The sequence below is a fragment of the Triticum aestivum genome, chromosome 2D (assembly GCF_018294505.1).
Source record: "Triticum aestivum cultivar Chinese Spring chromosome 2D, IWGSC CS RefSeq v2.1, whole genome shotgun sequence".
In the NCBI taxonomy this organism is placed as follows: Eukaryota; Viridiplantae; Streptophyta; class Magnoliopsida; order Poales; family Poaceae; genus Triticum; species Triticum aestivum.
In genome coordinates, this window is record NC_057799.1 from 198,189,997 (window position 1) to 198,215,312 (window position 25,316).

Sequence of the window (25,316 nt, forward strand, 5' to 3'; positions counted from 1 at the left end):
GCTTCACCCCGAAGGAAATGCCTATCGATGTGTAAACCGGCATTGAGTAAATACTACTTCGCCCCGAAGGAATGGTCACACGCTTCACCCAGCTATCCAAGATCCGAGACCGAGTAGAACCTCTGTTTCCTGGTGGTCTGCTGATCCGACGATCTAACCTGCAATAGTACTATAAAATACACGGGGGTGGGGGTGGGGGTGGGGGTGTATGCCAGCAATGCAAAGCGACGGATACTGAAGCAAGAAACCAATCGAGTTCCTTGATTCACCTGCAGGAGAATTCCTTGCTGACGATGAGGACTATGGCGGCGCCGTCGGAGGCGGCGGTGGAAGCATTCAAGCAGGCGCTCGCGACCGCCGCCTCGGTGTCCGCGTACGCCATGCTTGCGCGCGGCATGGCGGGGGAGCTCCTCCCGGATGAGTTGCGCGCGGCCGTGCACTGGGGTGCGGCGTTCGTGCGCTCCCGCTTCGGCGCCCGCGACAAGGAGCGCCACACCATCATCATCCGACACTACGACAACGGGTCCAGCCAGAACAGCTTCTTCGACGCGGCGCGCGCGTACCTGGCCACCAAGATCAATCCGCGCACTTGTCCCGGCTCTGCCTCGCGCGCTCCCTCATCACCGAGCCCGACGGGAGCAGCAGCTGGAGCACGCTCCTGTCCATGGAGGACGGGGGCTCCGTCACAGACCACTTCGACGGCGTTGAGTTCCGGTGGGCGTTCATGGAGGCTGGCGGCGATGACGGCAATAGGGCCAAGGGCGGGGGTGAGACGCTAGAGCTCAGCTTCGACGCGGAGCACGCGGACACCGCTCTCGACAAGTACGTGCCCTTCATCAGCTCCACAGCGGAGGAGCTGCGGCGCCAGGACCGCGCGCTCAAGATCTTCATGAACGACTACGGGTTTTGGCAAGGCATGAATCACCACCACCCGGCCTCGTTCGAAACGCTCGCCATGGATCCAGGGCTGAAGCAGGCCGTCCTGGACGACCTCGATCGGTTCCTCAAGAGGAAAGAGTACTACCAGCGGATCGGAAAGGCTTGGAAACGCGGCTACCTGCTCTACGGCCCCCCTGGCACCGGCAAGTCCAGCCTCGTGGCCGCCATGGCCAACCACCTTCGTTTCAACCTCTACGACCTCGATCTCTCCAGTGTGCACGACAACTCGTGCCTGCAGAAGCTTCTCATCGACATGTCCAACAAGTCCATCCTCGTCATCGAAGATATTGACTGCAGTTTCGACACCATGTCGAGAGAAGATCGCAAGGACCACCCCGACGAGGACGACGGACGAGACAACCAATCGGGAGATGAGCGCAAGATGACGCTGTCGGGGCTGCTCAACTTCATCGACGGGCTGTGGTCGACCAGCGGCGAGGAGCGCATCATCATCTTCACCACCAACTACAAGGACCGCCTCGATCCGGCGCTGCTGCGGCCGGGGCGCATGGACATGCACGTCTACATGGGTTACTGCTGCTGGGAGGCATTCAGGAAGCTGGCCTGGAACTATCACCTCATCGACGACCACCCTCTGTTCCCAGGGATACAGGAATCACTTGCAGGGGTGGAGGTAACGCCCGCCGAGGTGTCCGAGATGCTGCTACGGAGCGAGGACGCCGATGTTGCGCTACGGGTACTTCTGGAATTCCTCCAAGAACGAAGAGGGGCAATAAAAGAGTCAGAGGACAAGCACGATGCGTAGCATGGTAGCAGAGAAGACAAATGTTGTGTGTACCAAAAAAAAAAGACAAATGTTTTGAGCCTTTTTCTTTGAGGTGAAAAATGTTGTAAGAACATCTCCAAAAGAAGGAAGACAAATGTTGTGTCTTAAAAAAAAGACAAATGTCGTGAGCAGGTTAAAAAAACACTTAATCCAAAAGAGCTCTTGTGAGCTCGAGCTCACATGCACCCGTTGCTACAGTAAAATCGAAAAAATGTTTAAAAAGTTCAAAAAAATTTGAATTTTTTTGACAACAAACATTGATGTCTTTTTCACATGTGTGCAATTTTTCATGACAAAATGGCATTCGTGCAGGTCTCGGTGAAAAAAACAAAATCGATGCTCCAAAATACTTCCAAAAACAGTTTTTTTTTCGAGCATGATTTTGTCTTTTTTGATGAGGCCTCCACAATGCCATTTCATCACGAAAATTTGCATGCATGTGTAACACACATCAATGTTTGTTGCAAAAAAAAATCAGATTTTTTTGAATTTTTTTAATAATTTTTTGATTTTACTGTAGCAAAGGGTGCATGTGAGCTCGAGCTAACATACTCCATGTTAATCATCCTTTATTGGAGACCTCCAATAACGTTTTTCTGCTTATTGAGAATGAACGGTTCGCCCATCCTCACTGACCTCATCCCCAATACTCTCTCTCTCTCGATCCCTGGCTCTCTTTATCTCTCTCTCACGACGGACGATAGAAGGTGGACCCACACCCTGTTGGAGATGCTCCAAGCTTGTAATTGTTATACTTCTTTTTTTAGACAAATTTGAAGACTCACGCCGTATGAATAGTAAAAAATCAGGCTTTGAAGGCGGTTCTGATACATGGGTCGCCGTCGGTTACTCCCGCCACAATGCATGTGTACTCGTTAATACTCACTGCAGCGCAAGCGGTTTCCTAAGACCATCTGCGCTATTCACATAACGCAATTCGTTCCTGACAACCGCATGCAATGATTTTGTACCGGAGGCGGTTACTAACTACCTTCATAACTCTATGATGTGGAGATGGTTTCTCTTTATGAATCGCGTGTAATACAGATCAAATCTCTACTCCTATAAAAGACCTCAGTTGGTGACGCCGGTGTGTCTGCTATCTGTCATTTCTGACCATTAGATCAGCATCTAACGACTGTGATGTAAGTTATGGTCTTTTTTGCAACAATATCCCACTTCTCTGCTCCAATTTACAAAAAAAATCCTTAGTATCTTGAAGCTAACCACATTCCTCTCTTACCTCAACAAAATAGCCCAAGGAATATATTTTGAGTGAAATATAACATATTTTTAGTGATATATGTATATCAAAACTAGACTGTTTTCTTTTAAATTTGTGAATATGTATTATTCTACTTTGAATCCGTTGCAACGCACGGGCGCATTGCTAGTCATTATATAAATTTCTTGTTGGTGTAACCACCTTGCAAATAAATTATCTGATTTGGCAATCAACGCTTACAAAAGCAATCAACAGAAGCATGATATCATATACTCCAGAACTAAATGAAGAAGATCAAGTACAATAACTAAATCCTAAATGATAAGTGCTGCACGTGTGGCATGTAGCAATCCGGTGCTGACTTTTTTACAATTAAAGTTGTCATACGAAAAGAAAAAACAAACAAAAAAACTAAAACTTGCCATCCAAAAAGAAATTTGTCATGCTTGACAACTAAAGTTGTCATCCTCGCGTCACTAAACTTACCATAAAAAATGTTCGAAGTTACCATGTGTCCGTGTCACACGTGTGACACTTATCATGGTTCAACTAAAATAACACTATTTTGACATGAAACCTGAAGATCAAAACTAGGACATTTTACAATGTCCAAACAACAATTTAAAGTATTATGAGTTATCATAATTCACAGGTAGCAAAAAGTCATCATTACTCAGAGGCATGGTGGTGAAAGTCTCCTAAACTGTGCAACCACTTTGTATTCTTGGCCTAAAGTGTACAACCATTTTAATCAAATAAACAAGTCATATCATTAGTGAATTGCGCCATTAGTCCATTACCTCAAATTGGTTGCACTCTTTAGGCCAAGGACTCGAGAACCGATCAAATTTAGTTCATAAACTCGTTTATTCGATCAAATAAAGTAAGAACCGATTCGGAAGAGAGAGAAAAAACTCTCAACATGGCGACAATGTTATTGTTTCTTGAACCGCTTGGCAACAAAATGATGTCATCGACAGTCTAGATTTGCGAGAGGTTTTCATGATTGAAAGACAATCCACTTGGGCGAACAGTCTTCCGGAACCGACATATGAGAAACTAGATCGCATTTTAATGGATACCGACTGGGAATCTAAATTTCCTATAGTGTCTGTTCGTGCTCTACCTCGTATCGAGGCTATATCAGACAACACTCCCATTCTCCTAACTACTGGGTTGCCACGACCACAACATAGACGCAAGTTCAAGTTTGAACTTGGATGGTTGCTTCGGGATGGTTTCCATAACATGGTTAAGGAGGTGTGGGAGAAACGGGTGGCCGGGCCTACCCCAATACACAGATGGAATAACAAAATGTGTGCATTACGTATATTCCTTGGTGGTTGGGCAAGGCATACGGTGGGTATACTAAAAAAGGAGAAGCTTTGCCTTTCATCTATCATTGATGAATTAGAAGCTTTGGCGGAGGTTAGACCTGTATCTGAGCATGAAGTCGAGATGAAGAATCATTCGAATGCACATATAGCTAACATGCTGCGCGAAGAGGAACTAAAATGGTACCAAAATTCTAACTCTCAATTTATCCTGAAAGGTGATTCGAATACTAGATATTTCCATGGAGTCACCAATGGCAGACATCGGAAGAAAATTATTCATTCCGTACAACAGGATGAAGGCACGATTGAGGGGCATGAGCAACTTAAATCTTATATCACTAATTATTATAAAAACATGTTCGGACCCCCAGAGGAAGGAAACTTATCGATAGATGGGTCCCGAACAGATGACATCCCCCAGGTCTCTGATGAGGAAACAACCTTCTAACAGCCCCATACTCTGAGGAGGAAGTTAGAAAGGCGGTCTTCCTAATGGAGCATAACAAAGCCCCGGGTCCAGATGGTTTTCCCGCTGAGTTCTATCAGAACTTCTAGGAAGTCATCAAACCGGATCTCCTACTTTTGTTTAGCGACCTGCATGCTGTTCAACTAGAATTATTTCGCTTAAACTTCGGTGAGATTATTTTATTACCTAAGGGCTAAGGTTAATGAGGCTGATGTTGGGAAACGTAGCATGCAATTTCAAACAAAAAATCCTACGCTCACGCAAGATCTATCTAGGAGATTCATAGCAACGAGAGGGGGAGAGTGTGTCTACGTACCCTCATAGACCGAAAGCGGAAGTGTTTGACAACGCGGTTGATGTAGTCGAACTTCTTCTAGCTCCGACCGATTAAGCACCGAACGTACGGCACCTCCGAGTTCTACACACGTTCAGCGCGATGACGTCCCTCGCCTTCTTAATCCAGCAAGGTGTCGAGGAAGTAGATGAGTTCTGTCAGCACGATGGCATGATGACAGTGATGGTGAAGTGATTCTCGGAGGGCTTCGCCTAAGCACCGCAAAACTATGACCCAGGGTGTAAATTATGGAGGGGGAGGGGGGCGCCGCACACGCTAACGATAGTTCTTGTATGTTCTAGGCGCCCCCTCCCCACGTATATATAGGTTGGAGAGGAGAGGCAGCCATGGGGCACCCCAAGTAGGAGGAATCCTACTTGGGGTCCTCCCCAATTCGGCCTCCCCCCTTTCCTTATTTCCGGAGGGGGGGGAGGGAAGAGGAAGGAGAGAAGAAAAGGGTGGGGGCGAACCCCCTCTTTCCCTTCTCTAATTCGGCCTCCTTCCTTGGGGGGGGGGGGGCGCCACCCCTTGTGGGCTGGTGTGCTCCCCTCCTATGGCCCATATGGCCCATATCTCCCCCCGGGGGTTCCGGTAACCCCCCCGGTTCTCCGATAAATACCCGATACTATCCGGAACACTTCCGTGTCGGAATACTATCATCCTATATATCAATCTTTACTTCTCGACCATTTCGAGACTCCTCGTCATGTTCGTGATCTCATCTGGGACTCGGAACAACAGTCGATCACCAAATAACATAACTCATATAATACTAAATCGTCATCGAACGTTAAGCGTGCGGACCCTACGGGTTCGAGAGCTATGTAGACATGACCGAGACACCTCTCCAGTCAATAACCAATAGCGGAACATGAATGCTCATATTGGCTCCTACATATTATACGAAGATCTTTATCGGTCGAACTGTTATGACAAAATACGTTATTCCCTTTGTCATCGGTATGTTACTTGCTTGAGATTCGATCATCGGTATCCACATACCTAGTTCAATCTCGTTACCGGCAAGTCTCTTTACTCGTTCCGTAATACATCATCCTGCAACTAACTTATTAGTTACTTTGCTTGCAAGGCTCTTATGATGTGCATTACCGAGAGGGCCAGAGATACCTCCCCGATAGTCGGAGTGACAAATCCTAATATCGATCTATGCCAACCCAATAAACACCTTCGGAGATACCTGTAGAGCATCTTTATAATCACCCAGTTACGTTGTGACGTTTGATAGCACACAAGGTATTCCTCCAGTATCCGGGAGTTGCATAATCTCATAGTCAAAGGAATATGTATATGACATGAAGAAAGCAATGACAATAAAACTTAACAATCAATATGCTAAGCTAACGGATGGGTCTTGTCCATCACATCATTCTCCTAATGATGTGATCCCGTTATCAAATGACAACTCATGTCCATGGTTAGGAAACCTTAACCATCTTTGATCAACGAGCTAGTCAAGTAGACTAGGGACACAGTGTTTGTCTATGTATTCACACATGTATTTGGGTTTTCGATCAATAATATTCTAGCATGAATAACAAACATTTATCATGAATAAGGAAATATAAAATAACAACTTTATTATTGCCTCTACGGCATATTTCCCTCAATCTCCACTTGCACTAGAGTCAATAATCTAGATTAAATTGTAATGATTCTAACACCTATGGAGTCTTGGTGTTGATCATGTTTTGCTCGTGGAAGAGGCTTAGTCAACGGGTCTGCTACATTCAGATCCGTATGTATTATGCAAATCTCTATGTCTCCCTCCTTTACTTGATCACGGATGGAGTCGAAGCGTCCCTTGATGTGTTTGGTTCTTTTGTGAAATTTGGATTCCTTCGCTAAGGCAATTGCTCCGCTTCACACGTAGATCCCGCCATGACGCTCTGCTTGGAACTGCACCAACTGACAGCTCCACCATTCAATACAAATACGTATCTGGTTTGTGACTTAGAGTCATCCGGATCAGTGTCAAAGCTAGCATCGACATAACCATTTACGACAAACTCTTTGTCACCTCCATAAACGAGAAACATATCCTTAGTCCTTTTCAGGTACTTTAGGATGTTCTTGACCATTGTCCAGTGATCTACTCCTGGATTACTTTGGTACCTCCCTGCTAGACTTATAGCAAGGCACACATCAGGTCTGGTACATGATGTCTGCTAGAACTAGGTTGGTATTTCCCGAAAGAGGAAGGGATGATGCAGCCCACCAACGATAGGTATTTCCCTCAGTGATGAGACCAAGGTTATCGAACCAGTAGGAGAACCAAGCAACACTACGTAAACAACACCTGCACACAAATAAAAAATACTCGCAACCCGACGTATTAAAGGGGTTGTCAATCCCCTTCGGGTAACGGTGCCAGAAATTGGCAAGAAGACGTGATAAAAATATGATTGATGGGATAAATAGATCTCAAATAAAATAAAGTGCAGCAAGGTATTTTTGTATTTTTGGATTAACAGATCTAAAATAAAAAGGAAATAAAAATAGATCGCAAAGGCAACTATAATAAAGAAGAGACCCGGGGGCCGTAGATTTCACTAGTGGCTTCTCTCGAGAAAAATAGCAAACGGTGGGTAAACGAATTACTGTTGGGCAATTGGTAGAACTTCAAATAATCATGAGGATATCCAGGAAATGATCTTTATATAGGCATCACATCCAAGATTAGTAGACCGACTCCTGCCTGCATCTACTACTATTACTCCACACATTGACCACTATCCAGCATGCATCTAGTGTATTAAGGTCATGGAAAACGGAGTAATGCAATAAGAATAATGACATGATGTAGACAAGATCTATTTATGTAGAAATAGACCCCAGCTTGTTATCCTTAATAGCAACGATACATACGTGTCGGTTCCCCTTCTGTCACTGGGATCAAGCACCGTAAGATCGAACCCATCACAAAGCACCTCTTCCCATTGCAAGATAAAAAGATCAAGCTGATCAAACAAAACCCAAATATCGGAGAAGAAATACGAGGCTATAAGCAATCATGCATATAAGAGATCAAAGAAGACTCAAATAACTTTCATGGATAAAAAGATAGATCTGATCATAAATTCAAAGTTCATCGGATCCCAACAAACACACCACAAAAAGAGTTACATCATATGGATCTCCAAGAGACCATTGTATTGAGAATCAAAAGAGAGAGAGGAAGCCATCTAGCTACTAACTACGGACCCGTACGTCTACAAAGAACTACTCGCGCATCATCGGAGAGGCACCAATGGACATGATGAACCCTTCCGTGATGGTGTCTAGATTGGATCTGGTGGTTCTGGAACTTGCGGCGACTGGAATTGATTTTCATCGACTATTGGGGTATTTATAGAGCAAAGAGGCGGTGCGGGAGGCCACCAAGGTGGGCACAACCCACCAGGGTGCGCCTGGGCCTCCAGGCACGCCCTGGTGTCTTGTGCTCACCTCGGGCTCCCACTTTGGTACTTTGGCCCACTGGATGTCTTCTGGTCCAAAAAAATCCACAAAAAGTTTCGTTGCGTTTGGACTCCATTTGGTATTGATTTCCTGCGATGTAAAAAACATGCAGAAAACGACAACTGGCACTGGGCACTATGTCAATAGGTTGGTACCAAAAAATGATATAAAATGACTATAAAATGATTGTAAAACATCCAAGAATGATAATATAACAGCATAGAACAATCAAACATTATAGATACGTTTGAGACGTATCAGCATCCCCAAGATTAATTCATGCTCGTCCTCGAGTAGGTAAATGATAAAAACAGAATTTTTGATGTGGAATGCTGCCTAACATGTTCATCACATATTCTTTTCTTTGTAGCATGGACATTTGGACTTTTATATGGTTCAAAGCAATAATCTAGTTTTGACATGAGAATTTCAATACTCAAGCATATCAACAAGCAACCATGTCTTTCAAAATATCAACGCTAAAATAAGTTATCCCTAGCCCATCATGCTCAATCATTGATCCATTCATGAAACACACTCGCATATTAGCTACACCCAATGCTCAACTACGATCATAGTGCCCCTTAGTTGGTGCTTTATAAGAGAAGATGGAGACTCAAATAAAAATAAAAATTGCATAAAGTAAAAGAAAGGTCCTTCGCAAAGGGAAGTAGGGATTTGTAGAGGTGCCAGAGCTCAAAGCAAAAAACATAGAGCTAAAAACATTTTGGGAGGCATGCTTTTCCTGTCAACGAAAACGGCCAAGTAGTTCCTAATACTTTCCATGCTAGATATGTCATAGGCGGTTCCCAAACAGAAATTAAAGTTTATTCCTTTTTCAACCATACTTTCACTTTCCATGACTAGCCGTATCCACGGGTGTTGTCCATACCAACACTTTCCAAGGAATTTATTATTTGACAACATAAAGTAAATTCATTTTTCATTTCGGGACTGGGCATCCCTAATACCTTTGCCTTACTCTCGTGCAACGACAAGTGAATAAACACTCATTGTGAGAGTAACATATCTAGCATGGAAATATATTAGCCACCCCTACCGTTTCATGAGCGGTACGTGCACACAAAAGAGAAATTTATTTTGAAAATTAGAGATGGCACATACAAATTTGCTTAGAACGGCAAAATAATACCGCATATAGGTAGGTATGGTGGACTCATGTGGCAAAACTGGTTTAAAGGATTTTGGATGCACAAGTAGTGATCATACTTAGTGCAAAATGAAGGCTAGCAAAAGATTGAGAAGCGACCAACCAAGAAACGAAAAATCTCTTAAGCGATCATTAAGCATAATTAACACCGAATAATACACCACAAGTAGGATGTAATTTCATTACATAACTATTGACTTTCGTGCTTGCATAGGGAATCACAAACCTTAACACCAATATTCTTACTAAAGCATAATTACTCATCAACATGACTCACATATCACATCATCATATCTCAAAACTATTACAAGGAATCAAGTTTATTTTGTCTAATGATCTTCATGAAAGTTTTTATTATATCCTTCTTGGATATCGATCACTTTCGGACTAATTTTCATATGTTGCTTTTGAAAAGCTCAAACAAATATAAGTGAAGATCATGATCATAATATTTCTTTCTCTCAAATTAATTTAAGTGAAGCAAGAGCGAATTTCTTAAAAAAATTACTAACTCTCAAATAAATCTAAGTGAAGCAAGAGAGTATTTCTTCAAAAATAATAAAGCACACCGTACTCAAAAGATATAAGTGAAGCACTAGAGCAATTCCATAGCTCATAAAGATTTTAGTGAAGCATAGAGAGCAATTTTAACAAGTCATGGCATATTTTTTGCTCTCTCAAATAGGTGTGTCCAGCAAGGATTAATGACTTAAAATAACAAGCAAAACAAGCAAAGAATCATATCATACTAGACGCTCCAAGCAAAACTCATAGTATGTGACGGATAAAAATATAGTTCCGAGTAAAATACCGATGGTCGTTAGAAGAAAGAGGGGATGCCACTCAGGCATCCCCAAGCTTAGTTGGTTGCTTCTCTTTGGATAATAGCTTGGGATGCCATGGGCATCGCTAAGCTTAGGCTCTTCTTACTCCTTATTCCTTCATCCATCGTAACATCACCCAAAACATGAAAACTTCAATCACACAAAACTCAACAAAACCTTCATGAGATCCGTTAGTATAAGAAAGCAAATCACTACTATAAGTATTGTTGCAAACCCATTCATATTTTATTCTTGCATTATATCTACTGTATTACAACTTTTCTATGGCAAAAACTCTTCAAAGAAAACCATAGAATCATCAAAACAAGCACACAACGCAAAGAAAACAGAATCTGTCAAAAACATAACAATCTGTAGCAATCTGGATATTTTGATTACTTCTGTAACTCCAAAAATTCTGAAAAATTAGGACCACATTAGAAATTTGTAAATTAATCTTCCGCAAAAAGAATTGGTATTTTATAACGCTTCTGTTAAAAATGAGAATTATTTTCCTGAGCGCAAAAGTTTCTGTTTTTCAGCAAGATCAAATCGACTATCACCCAACATGATCCTAAAGGCTTTACTTGACAAAAACACTAATTAAAAAAAATCATAACAGTAGCATAATTATGCAAACACTCAAGAACAGAAAGAAAAAGACAAAAATAAATTTTATTCATTGGGTTGCCTCCCAACAAGCGCTATCGTTTTATGCCCCTAGCTAGGCATAAAGAAAGGATCTAAGTATTATCATCTTTATTTCTAGATCCATAAGATGCCCTCATGATTGATTCATATGGTGGCCTAATTCTTGTTCTAGGGAAGTGTTCCATACCCTTCCTTAGTGGAAATTGAAATTTAATATTGCCTTCTTTCATATCAATCACGACACCAATAGTGCGTAAAAACGGTCTACCAAGAATAATTGGACAAGACGGATTGCAATCAATATCAAGAACAATAAAATTTATGGGCATATAATTCCTATTTGCAAGAATAAGAACATCATTAATTCTTCCCATAGGCTTTTTAATAGTAGAATCCTCCAAGTGCAAATTTAAAGAACATTCTTCAATATCGGTAAGACCAAGCACATCACAAAGAGATTTCGGAATTGTAGAAACACTAGCACCAAAGTCACATAAAGCAAAACACTCATAATTTTTAATCTTGAATTTGGTAGTAGGTTCCCATTCATCATGTAATTTTCTAGGAATTGAAACTTCTAATTCCAACTTTTCTTCTAAAACTTTCATCATAGCATCAACAATACGTTTAGTAAAAGCTTTATTTTGTTCATAAGCATGGGGTGAATTTATCATGGATTGCAACAAAGAAATACAATCAATCAAAGAGTAACTATCATAATTAAAGTCTTTTTAATCCAAAGGAGTGGACACATCACTAGTTAAAGTTTTAACCTCTTCAAACCCACTTTTATCAATTTTCTCAATAAGATTTTCACTCTCCGAATTATCGGGACGCCTTCTAGCTAAAGTTGACTCTTCTCTAGTCCCTTTTTCATCAATCTTAATTCTACTAAACAAGGAAGCAATAGAAGAAACACCAATCATTTTAAGATCTTCATCATTTTTATGAAAGCAATCACTAGAAAACGCTTTTTCTAAAAATTCTCTTCTAGCTCTAAGCATAGCGGTTTTTTTCTTACTTTCATCCATAGAAACATAAAGAGCTTTGATTAATTCTTAAACCTTAGGCACAAAAATTTTCATCTTGAGATTTTCTACATCATGATAGATTCTATCAACACTTCTAGACAAATCATCAATCTTATTCAACTTTTTGAGTATTGATAAATTCCTTAATATTATTCTCAAGATCAGAGGTGATCCTATTATTATTATAAGAAGGGTTACCATAGGAATTACCATAATTATTAGAGGAATTACTAGGAAAAGTCCTAGGATTAAAATTACCTCTATAAGCATTGTTATTGAAATTGTTTCGCGAGATAAAATTCACATCTATGGCATCACTATTTTGCTCAATCAATGTAGACAAAGGCACGTCATTAAAATCAATAGGAGCACTTTTATTAGCAACCAATTTCATAAGAGCATCAACTTTTTCACTCAAAGAAGAAATTTCTTCAACCGAATTAAGTATTTTACTAGTAGGGGCTTTTTCGGTATGCCATTGTGAATAATTTGCCATGATATTATCAAGCAATTTGGTGGCTTTACCCAAAGTAATTTCCATAAAAGTACCACCCGCTGCGGAATCTAAAATATTACGAGAAACAAAATTCAACCCCGCATAAATTTTTTGTATGATCATCCAAAGATTTAACCCATGAGTTGGGCAATTTCTTAGCATCAATTTCATCCTTTCCCAAGATTGTGTAACATGCTCATGTTCTAGTTGCTTGAAATTCATGATCTGGGTTCTAAGGGAAATAATTTTCGCGGGCGGAAAATACTTAGTAATAAAAGCATCCTTGCACTTATCCCAAGAATCGATACTATTGCGAGGCAAAGAAGAAAACCAAAATTTTGCACGATCTCGCAAAGAAAACGGAAATAATTTCAACTTCACAACATCATTGTCCACATCTTTTTTATTTTTCATATCGCATAATTCCACGAATGTGTTAAGATGGGACGTGGCATCCTCATTTGGAGTACCAGAAAATTGATCTTTCATAACAAGATTCAGCAAAGCGGTATTAATATCACAAGACTCTGCACTAGTGGCGGGAGGAGCAATTGGAGTGCTAATAAACTCATTGTTGTTGGTATTGGAGAAATCACACAACTTGGTGTTCTCTTGAGTCATTGTGACTATGCAACAAGATTGCACTAAAAAGCAGATCTGAAGAGAAAACGGCGAACGAAAAAGAGGGCGAATAAAATGGCAAATTTTTGTGAAGTGGAGGAGAGGAAAACGAGAGGCAAATGGAAAACAATGTAAATTGTAAGGAGATGAGATTTGTGATTAGGAACCTCGTAGATGTTGATGATGTCTCCCTGGCAATGGCGCGATAAATTCCTTTTGATGGCATCACGTCCAAGATTAGTAGACCGACCCCTGCGTGCATCTACTACTATTACTACACACATCGACCGCTATCCAGCATGCATCTAGTGTATTAAGTTCATGGAGAAACGGAGTAATGCAATAAGAACGATGACATGATGTAGACAAGATCTATCTATGTAGAGATAGACCCCATCGTTTTATCCTTAGTAGCAATGATACATACGTGTCGGTTCCCCTTCTGTCACTGGGATCAAGCACTGTAAGATCAAACCCATCACAAAGCACCTCTTCCCATTGCAAGATAAATAGATCAAGTTGGCCAAACAAAACCCAAATATCGGAGAAGAAATATGAGGCCATAAGCAATCATGCATATAAGAGATCAAAGAAGACTCAAATAACTTTCATGGATAAAAAGATAAATCTGATCATAAATTCAAACTTTATCAGATCCCAACAAACACACCGCAAAAAGAGTTATATCATATGGATCTCCAAGAGACCATTGTATTGAGAACCAAAGAGAGAGAGAGACAGGAAGCCATCTAGCTACTAACTACGGACCCGTACGTCTACAAACACTACAAAAACAAGACACATCCGTGACATTTTGGGCCGAACAATTTTTTTCTGTCATGCTTATGACACTTCTATGACGATAATTGTGAAAAAACCCGGTATCATCATAGATGTGGTGGGCTCCTCCTTCTATGACAAAAAATCATGACAGAAAATGGGCTTTTCATCCTGGGCGGGCCGGAGACGCAGCTGCATGACATTCTTTGGGCCGTGCATGACGGAAAAAACATGGTAGAAGCGAGGGCGAGGAAAATATCGGGGAGTTCCCAGTTACGTGGTGGTCGGGGGCCGAGCGATGCACGTTTCTCTCATACACGTACGGGCGTGTGTGCGAGACATTGCGCTCTAACTGAACCCGAGCGAGGCATTGGGCTCTAACTGAACACGAGCGTTTGCACTAGCTACGTTACCGAACCTCGATCGATCCCTTGCTGTTAACTGAACCCGAGTGATTCCTTCGCTACTGGTGCTAACTGAAGCCGATCGAACACTGCTGCCTCCATCCCTTGATGAACAGTTGGGGGGGGGGGATGGATGAACAGTTCCCGGTGGGGGGTTGGATGAACAGGACCCCATGGTAGTAGAGGCCGTTGTCGCTGGATGAACAGGACCCCGATCGATCGAGCCGGTGGAGGGCTGGATGAATAGGACGACCCCGTGGAGGGCTGGTTGAATGCTACCTCTTGAGCATGCGTTGGTTTTCCCTTGAAGAGGAAAGGGTGATGCAGCAAAGTAGCGTAAGTATTTCCCTCAGTTTTTGAGAACCAAGGTATCAATCCAGTAGGAGGCCACACGCAAGTCCCTCATACCTACACAAACAAATAAGAACCTTGCAACCAACGCGATAAAGGGGTTGTCAATCCCTTCACTGCCACTTGCAAAAGTGAGATATGATAGAGATGATAAGATAATATTTTTGGTATTTTTATGATAAAGATTAAAAGTAAAGAAAGCAAAATAAAAGGCACCAGAAATAGCTAGTTGACGGGAGATTAATATGATGGAAAATAGACCCGGGGGCCATAGGTTTCACCAGCGTCTTCTCTCAAGATAGCATAAGTATTACGGTGGGTGAACAAATTACTGTCGAGCAATTGATAGAATTGAGCAGAGTTATGAGAATATCTAGGCATGATCATGTATATAGGCATCACGTCCGCAACAAGTAGACCGACTCCTGCCTGCATCTACTACTATTACTCCACACATCGACCGCTATCCCGCATGCATCTAGAGTATTAAGTTCATAAGAACAGAGTAACGCATTAGGCAAGATGACATGATGTAGAGGGATAAACTCAAGCAATATGATATAAACCCCATCTTTTTATCCTCGATGACAACAATACAATACGTGTCGTTTCCCCTTCTGTCACTGGGATCGAGCAACGCAAGATTGAACCCAAAGCTAAGCACTTATCCCATTGCAAGAAAGATCAATCTAGTAGGCCAAACCAAACTGATAATTCGAAGAGACTTGCAAAGATAACCAATCATACATAAAAGAATTCAGAGAAGATTCAAATATTGTTCATAGATAATCTTGATCATAAACCCACAATTCATCGGATCTCGACAAACACACCGCAAAAAGAGTTACATCAAATAGATCTCCAAGAAGATCGAGGAGAACTTTGTATTGAGATCCAAAGAAAGTTAGTAATGGCGCACCTTCACAAAGTGTGCCATTACTATGTGTATGACTTGGTCAAACCTTGGTCAAAGTTAGTAATGGCGCACTTTGTGTAGGTGCGCCATTACTAAGTTTGACATAGTAATGGCGCACCTATGCAAAGTGCACCATTACTAAGTTTGACCAAGGTTTGACCCGGTCATACACATAGTAATGGCGCACTTTGTACAAGTGCGCCATTACTATGTCAACTACTAATAGCGCACTATCCCCTGGTGTGCCACTGCTAACAATTTTTTTATTTTTTTTAAACTAGTAATGGCGCATCACACATCAGGTGTGCCATTAGTAATATGTCAATAATGGCGCACCTTTATTTGGTGCGCCACTGCTATATAGCAGTGGCGCACCACATACATGGTGCGCCATTAATGTCCATATTAGCTATAGCCCTTTTCCTAGTAGTGTAGAAGCCCTCTGTGATCGATGCCCCCTCCGGCGGAGCGCCGAAAAAGGCCCCAAGATGGGATCTCACGGGTACAGAAGGTTGCGTTGGTGGAAATAGGGTTTCGTGGTGCTCCTGGATGGTTTCGGGGTACGTAGGTATATATAGGAGGAAGAAGTAGGTCGGTGGAGCCACGAGGGGCCCACGAGGGTGGGGGGCACGCCTCCCTGCCTCGTGGCCTCCTCATTGATTTCTTAACGTCCACTCCAAGTCCTCTGGATCACGTTTGTTCCAAAAATAACTCTCCCGAAGGTTTCATTCCGTTTGGACTCCGTTTGATATTCCTTTTCTGCGAAACACTGAAATAGGCAAAAAACAGCAATTTGCACTAGGCCTTGGGTTAGTAGGTTAGTCCCAAAAATAATATAAAAGTGCTTAGTAAAGCCCATTAAACATCCAAAACAGATAATATAATAGCATGGAACAATAAAAAATTATAGATACGTTGGAGACGTATCAAGCATCCCCAAGCTTAATTCCTGCTCGTCCTCGAGTAGGTAAATGATAAAAACAGAATTTTTGATGTGGAATGCTACCTAGCATATTCTTCAATGTAATTTTCTTTATTGTGGCATGAATGTTCAGATCCGAAAGACTGAAGACAAAAGTTTAATATTGACATGAAAATAATAATACTTCAAGCATACTAACAAAGCAATCATGTTCTCAAAGTTCATCAGATATGGAGGTAACTGCAGCGCAGGAGCAGGCCATTCCCCCCAAGCAACATCAATTGTAACTTCATCATCATCAGGGGCCTGAAGATCTGCAGGAGCCACGTGAGGAGGAGCCCCATTCTGAGCAAACCAGTTATGAACTTGCTGTTGATACAACTGTTCCGCCGTCATGTCAGGCCCAAACAGAGGGTGCAGATCACCATTGGGTGTCGGCGGTTCCTCACCAGCAGGCGGTACCTCAGGCAGCATCGCATTCCAGTCGCTGCTGCGGAGGATAGTGACTTGAACAGTCCAACAGTCACAGGCGCCACCCAACTGACGAACAACAAAGCTCTTGGGGATCAATCTCATATGAATCACCTGCACTTGCAACATCACATATCTCCTATCCTGCCTAGGATTATACCAAGAAATCAGACCACCAAAGCCCCCTACTGACTTATTGATATAGAATTCAGTCTGATAGTCATAGGGGAAGCCGAAATACAGTAACCAAAGCCGCGGACCAAAGGTGGTGGAGCGCCTATTGAGCGTGGCATTGTGCGGCACAAATGTAATAAGCAAATCCTCTTCTTCAAGCTCTAAAGGAGTCGCAACCGCAGTATCTCTAGTGAAAGCATCCACAAAACCAAAGATTCCAATGCCAAAGGGGTGATCACTTGCCTCCGTGGTAAAAAGTTGAGATTCATGTAGCATACCCTCAATGATTTCGCGGATCTTTGCTCGACGATGAAGAGGGATGGAGTGGCTGGCCTCGGCGATGGCGAGGAAGTCATGGTTGAGTGGCGGGATGGGGCTGACGACCATGCCGCTGCGGACCACCCTGTTGGCCGGTCCAGGTTCGACCGCCCAGCCCGGTGGGAGAAACGGCACCGGGTTGAGGGGATAGTTCGCCATTGTTGCGGTGGCGAGAGCAGAGGTGGGGGGCGATGGAGTGACAACGATAGGTGGAAGGGGTGTGGAAGCCGAGGCAGAAGCTGAACCGAGCGGGGGCGGAAAGGAATCAGCGCGGCGTTTCGGAATCCATTTCCATCTTTGTGCCTGCCGCGATTTGAAATAGGATGCTAACATGTGTCCATAGTGACCACAGCCAGTGCATCGGATGGTAGAGCACGCCTTCAAGTATGGTATGTTGTGGTGCATAGAATCAGCAGTCTCGGATAATCCGGGCGCAAGAATAGGATTAATTGATTTGACCTTATTATTAAGCTGCTGAGGGCAAGCCATGGCTTTATGACCGGGAGCTGAACATTTAATACAAATAACATGAGCTGGGCATGAAATCTTTTGGTGGCCCCATTGAAGGCATTTAGCACACAAAATTCCCCAATTATTGGATAAATCAGAGATCTCCCGACGACTGTATTGGGCCTGGGCCAGGTCTGCCTTATGTTTGGACGTGAGAATAGGTGGCTAGTTACAATGTGGAGGAGCATATTTGTACGCTGAAGCCAAGAAACATTGCGGAGGAGAGGGGTATGGTGCATTGACCACACATTTAAACGATCCCAATAAAAGATAAGTGACATCCTGGGATTCCTCTAATTCAGCCTCACGTAAATAAGATTCCATCAGAGAAACGGCACCATTAGATCCATGCAATAAATGAAGATTGACCGAATTCTTCGTGCCATCAAGAGAAGGAATATTTGAAATTTGAACTTCATGTGACGCTGTTGACAAACTATTACTTGAATTTGGATCGGATGATGAAGCCTCAGCGGCATGTTTTTCAGAAAATTCCATGTGATCAAGATGAACAAGCTCGAATTTGCATAACGGCGAAGTTGAGGGGCGATCTCTAGTAGCATTCCCATGTAATAAATGTAGAGATGTTTTAATAGCAATAGGCCGACGACCAGAGAGCTCCTGTAAGGTTTCATCTGCATGCCACCTATTGTTGGATGATGTGATCGCTCGGAAACAACCATTGAACAAATGAAAATGACAGATAAAATCCGGCCAAATGCGGTCTCGAAGACCATAGATGAAATGCCCCAATTTGTTATTAGCCACCGAAAACCAAAAAGCCCGAGGTTGAAGTTGAATCACATTGAAGCCAGAACTAATTCCACCGAGACAGCATTGTAGAGCAATGCCCACAGATTCGATTGAGAGCAGGAAAGAAGCCGACGAGAAAGAAACCACCAAGAAGAACTCCTTGAGGTCACGGGAGGGAGAGAAATGAATAGTAGATCCAAACTTTCATCTCACCTGGTCGGCCAATGCAAGGCCAGGGCCAAAATCCCAGTGTAGGAGACCCTCCATGGGTCACCGGGCTGGCAATCGCCATGAACGCCGGTGATGGTGGTGGTGGTGTGGTAGGAGGGCGAGGAGGGGAGGATGAGAGGTGGGAGACCCTCCATCTTTGCTTGTACTACTCTATGTTACTCGGCTCAATATCCATTGGAGATGGACTTCAAGGTCTATCAGTTCGGGATGGCATTGTTCCGGAGAATAATGTTGTTGACAGTGCTTATCAAGCATGGAATGATTCCATCACTGCTTCAGACAGCTCCAGTTCTAGTCAGGATAACATGATTCTCGCCATCTCTGATCACAATCCCCCAGTTCTTGAAGCCCCTGAGCCGGTGACAGTAATGGTGACAGTTCATAATGCAGGTCTGAACTTTAGTCTGTCGGCCCAAGGGAATGAAGTAATGAACTTCTTGCTTGCTGCTCCTGCCCCTCGCAGGCAACTTAATACAACAGGAAAGATGTCCCTTGGGTCAACCTGGTATGGGCTACCTACTATGAAAATAAGGTGTCGCATGCCACTGAGACATGTGGCTCCTTCTGGTGGCGGGACATAATGAACCTATGTGATATCTACCGTGGGATTTCTTCGGTGCATATTGGAGACGGTGCAACCGCTCTGTTTTGGAAAGATCTTTGGAAGGAATACATAATTCAAGAATCATTCCCTAGAGCCTTCTCCTTCACTAAAATGGAAGATGCATCAGTGGCTAGTTTTCTGGCAATAAGCAATATTCACACTGGCTTTCATCTTCCTCTTTCAACCCAAGCCCGTGAAGAACTTCTGCAACTCCAGGAAAATAGTGCTGACACGGTGCCAGATGCGACTATGCGGGATGTTTGGAGCTACCCCTGGGGACCACTCTATACATCGGCCAAATACTACAAATTTTTCTATAGAAACATCACCGCTGATGATGCCTTTTCTTGGATCTGGAAGTCCAAATGCACGATGAAAATAAAAGTCTTTACCTGGCTACTCCTAGTGGACAGAGTCAACACAAGAAATATGCTGGAAAGGAGACATTATAACGTGGGGGATGACGTCATCTGCTCGCTGTGCAACCGACAAGATGAAGAAACGATTGAACACTTATTCTTCAGGTGTCCTTTCAGTCAGAGCTGCCGGAATGTTCTAGGCATTAATTGGACGAGTGAGGGTAACAGACTTGCTCTCATTCATGAGGGGCATCGGAACTGGCAAACTCACATGTTCATGGAAATATTTATGTTGGCAGCGTGGAGCATTTGGAAGGAACACAATGGCCTGATTTTTCGGGGGGTCCCACACACCCTAGCATCTTGGAAAGAGCGTCTTAGGACTGACTTAGCTTTATTATGCCATAGGGTTAAACCCTCATTGGCTGAGTTCATTTCTCTGTTATTGGAGACGACACTGTAACTTCTTTTCTTTTCTTTGCTAGTACTAAAACTATCCCCATGTGGTGAGAGTGGTTTTAGTTCTAGGAAAGCATGAGCACTATGCTTATGAACCTTGTGTAACATAACACATCTGATTAATACATGTCAGCAGGATCATCTCCTACTGTCTTTGACTGTTCCAAAAAATCATGTCTTCTCAAAATAACATGGCCAAAGAAAGTTATCCCTACAAAATCATATAGTCTGGCTATGCTCTATCTTCATCACACAAAGTATTTAATCATGCACAACCCCGATGACAAGCCAAGCAATTGTTTCATACTTTTGATGTTCTCAAACTTTTTCAATCTTCACGCAATACATGAGCATGAGCCATGGACATAGCACTATATGTGGAATAGAATGGTGGTTGTGGAGAAGACAAAAAAAGGAGAAGATAGTCTCACATCAACTAGGCGTATCAACGGGCTATGGAGATGCCCATTAATAGATATCAATGTGAGTGAGTAGGGATTGCCATGAAACAGATGCACTAGAGATATAAGTGTATGAAAGCTCAACAAAAGAAACTAAGTGGGTGTGCATCCAACTTGCTTGCTCACGAAGACCTAGGGCATTTTGAGGAAGCCCATCATTGGAATATACAAGCCAAGTTCTGTAATGTAAAATTCCCACTAGTATATGAAAGTGACAACATAGGAGACTCTCTATCATGAAGATCATGGTGCTACTTTGAAGCACAAGTGTGGAAAATTCCCACTAGTATATGAAAGTAACATTGTCCCTTCTCTCTTTTTCTCTCATTTTTTATTTGGTACTTTTTTTTTCTTTTGGCCTCTTTTCTTTCTTTTTTTTCGTCGGAGTCTCATCCCGACTTATGGGGGAACCATAGTCTCCATCATCCTTTCCTCACATGGGACAATGCTCTAATGATGATCATCACACTTTTATTTTCTTACAACTCAAAGATTACAACTCAATACTTAGAGTAAAATATGACTCTATGTGAATGCCTCCGGCGGTGTACCGGGATATGCAATGAATCAAGAGTGACATGTATGAAAGAATTATAAAGGTGGCTTTGCCACAAATACGATGTCAACTACATGATCATGCAAAGAAATATGACAATGATGAAGCGTGTCATAATAAACGGAACTGTCGGGGATATACCCCGTGGCGTAACCCGGCCGGACTTGGCGACTTACTAAGTGACCCGCCCGAGCCTGGCGGTTTACGATTCATTGGTAACCCGGCAGGCGGGTCAGAGGAGTGACAAGACCCGGTGACCCAATGGGCGGTTTATGGAAGGCCGGCTAATGTTATGGTGGGCCGGTTCATGAGGAAAGCACAAGGAATATTCCCTTATAAAGGAAGCCAGACTAGGACTCCACTTGTAATAGAGTAATCCTAATCCTACTAGGACTAGTCATGTAACCCGCCCCTTCAACATATATAAGGAGGGGCAGGGCTCCCCAAAGAGGGACAAGCAAGAGAGAAATAATCTCTAGGTTAGACACAACTAGGAGAGCCGGCTTACGGCGACTCCCTCGTGATGATAATGAGACCTAGCCTCAAACAACATGTAGGGCTATTACCGGATGATATTTCCCGGGGCCCGAAGCTGTCTAAATCCTTGTCTTGTGTTGCGTCTCTCGATCCCGCTCAACCCCTCTCAAGCTACCACATAGATGCGTTGGCCTCGCGACTAAGTCCTGACAATAAGGACATCTGCCGTGACAAATCCACGATAGTTGGCGCCCACCGTGGGGCCCGCGCACGGTGGTGTTGAGTTCTTGGAGGGATTTCTTCAGGGATCGAGAAGCTCGCAGTTGACCGGACTAAGAAGAGCTAGCGTGGAAAAGTATTCAGCGGTGACGTATATATTGGGTTAAAAGGAATTTAGGGTTTGGCATCGCCGATACAACGCGATCCGTCGAAACCGAATAGAAGATTAATTTTTTTGCGCCTACAGTCGCGTGTCGCCGAGACCGTCAAGAATTGTGCTGCAGTCGTACACCTTATCAGATCAATCTTTATCAACGCGCGTGTGTGAGCAAGGGTCAAGCCCCGAGGCAATACTACTACAACACTACTCCGTTGCTACTATTCGTATAAAGTGGTCTACCAAGTAGTACTTGAGTACCGTCCATGTAAAAGCTCAGATTTTTGGGGAGGAGTAATTTGTCCAGCAAGTTTTTTAATTACCAAAGGGGAGAGAGAATCTTAGGGCTAGACACAAAGAGCCGGTTTACCGGCGACTCCCTCGTGATCATAATGAGACCTAGCCACAAACAGCATGTAGGGTTGTTACCGGATGATGTTTCCTGGGGCCCGAAGCTGTCTAAAACCTTGTCTTGTGTTGCGTCTCTCGATTCCGCTCAACCCCTCTCAAGCTACCACATACATGCGTTGGCCTCACGACTAAGTCCTTACGCTAGGACATCTGCCGTGACAATCCACGATAGGAACGGTGGTAAATTGCATGGCAATATATCTCGGAATGGCTATGGAAATGCCATAATAGGTAGGTATGGTGGCTGTTTTGAGGAAGGTATATGGTGGGTGTATGATACCGGCGAAAGGTGCGCGGTATTAGAGATGCTAGCAATGGTGGGAGGGTGAGAGTGCGTATAATCCATGGACTCAACATTAGTCATAAAGAACTCACATACTTATTGCAAAAATCTATTAGTTATCGAAACAAAGTACTACGCGCATGCTCCTAGGGGGATAGATTGGTAGGAAAAGACCATCGCTCGTCCCCGACCGCCACTCATAAGGAAGATAATCAATAAATAAATCATGCTCCGACTTCATCACATAACGGTTCACCATACGTGCATGCTACGGGAATCACAAACTTTAGAACAAGTATTTCTCAAATTCACAACTACTTAACTAGCATGACTCTAACATCAGCATCTTCATATCTCAAAACAATCATCAAGTATCAAACTTCTCTTAGTATTCAACGCACTTATATGAAAGTTTTTATTATATCCATCTTGGATGCCTATCATATTAGGACTAATTTTATAGCCAAAGCAAACCACCATGCTGTTCTAAAAGACTCTCAAAATAATATAAGTGAAGCATGAGAGATCAATAATTTCTATAAAATAAAACCACCACCGTGCTCTAAAAAGATATAAGCGAAGCGCTAGAGCAAAATTGTTTAGCTCAAAAGATATAAGTGAAGCACATAGAGTATTCTAATAAATTCTGATTCATGTGTGTCTCTCTCTCAAAAGGTGTGTACAGCAAGGATGATTGTGGTAAACTAAAAAGCAAAGACTCAATACAAGATGCTCCAAGCAAAACACATATCATGTGGTGAATAAAAATATAGCTCCAAGTAAAGTTACCGATGGACGAAGACGAAAGAGGGGATGCCTTCCGGGGCATCCCCAAGCTTAGGATTTTTGGTTGTCCTTGGATTTTACCTTGGGGTGCCTTGGGCATCCCCAAGCTTAGGCTCTTGCCACTCTTTGTTCCATAATCCATCAAATCTGTACCCAAAACTTGAAAACTTCACAACACAAAACTTAACAGGAAATCTCGTGAGCTCCGTTAGCGAAAGAAAACAAAACACCACTTTAAGGTACTGTAATGAACTCATTCTTTATTTATATTGGTGCTAAACCTACTGTATTCCAACTTCTCTATGGTTCATAAACTCCATTACTAGCTATAGATTCATCAAAATAAGCAAACAACACACGAAAAACAGAATCTGTCAAAAACAGAACAGTCTGTAGTAATCTGTATCAAACGCATACTTCTGGCACTCCAAAAATTCTAAAATAAATTTCTGGACGTGAGGAATTTATATATTAATCATCTGCAAAAAGAATCAACTAAATAGCACTCTCCAGTAAAAATTTGTAGCTAATCACGTGAGAGCTAAAGTTTCTGTTTTTTACAGCAAGATCAAAAAGACTTCACCCAAGTCTTCCCAAAGGTTCTACTTGGAACAAACACTAACTAAAACATAAAACCACATCTAAACAGAATCTAGATGTGTTATTTATTGAATAACAGCAAGGAAAAATATTGGGTTGTCTCCCAACAAGCGCTTTTCTTTAAAGCCTTTTAGCTAGGCATAGATAATTTTAATGATGCTCACATGAAAGACAAGAATTGATGCGCAAAGAGAGCATCATAAAACACATGACAAACACATCTAAGTCTAACATACTTCCTATGCGTAGGCATCTTATAGGCAAACAAATTATCATAGCAAGCAAAAACTAGCATATGCAAGGAAGCAGAAAGAAACAATAGCAATCTCAACATAACGAGAGGTAATTTTGTAACATGAAAATTTCTACAATCATATTTTCCTCTCTCATAATAATTACATGTGGGATCATAAGCAAATTCAACAAAATAGCTATCACATAAAATATTTTCAACACGATCCACATGCATGCAAAGTTGACACTCTTCCAAAATAGTGGGATTAACATTAACTAAAGTCATGACCTCTCCAAACCCACTTTTATCAAAAAATTCATGAGATTGAACATTCTCCAAATATGTGGGATCTAAAGTTGACACTCTTCCAAACCCACTTTCAATATTATTGCAAACATTATTATCAATCTCATATTCATCATGGGGCTTAAATAAATTTTCAAGATCATAAGAAGAATCACCCCAATCATGATCATTGCAACAAGTAGTAGACATCGCAAAACTAGCATCCCCAAGCTTA

General features: G+C 42.5%; 1 pseudogene; it reads left to right on the plus strand.

The window, feature by feature from the left end:
* Window positions 1–207: 207 nt before the first annotated feature.
* Window positions 208–1,901, plus strand: LOC123049176 (AAA-ATPase At3g50940-like; annotated as a pseudogene).
* The last annotated feature ends 23,415 nt before the right edge of the window (window positions 1,902–25,316 follow it).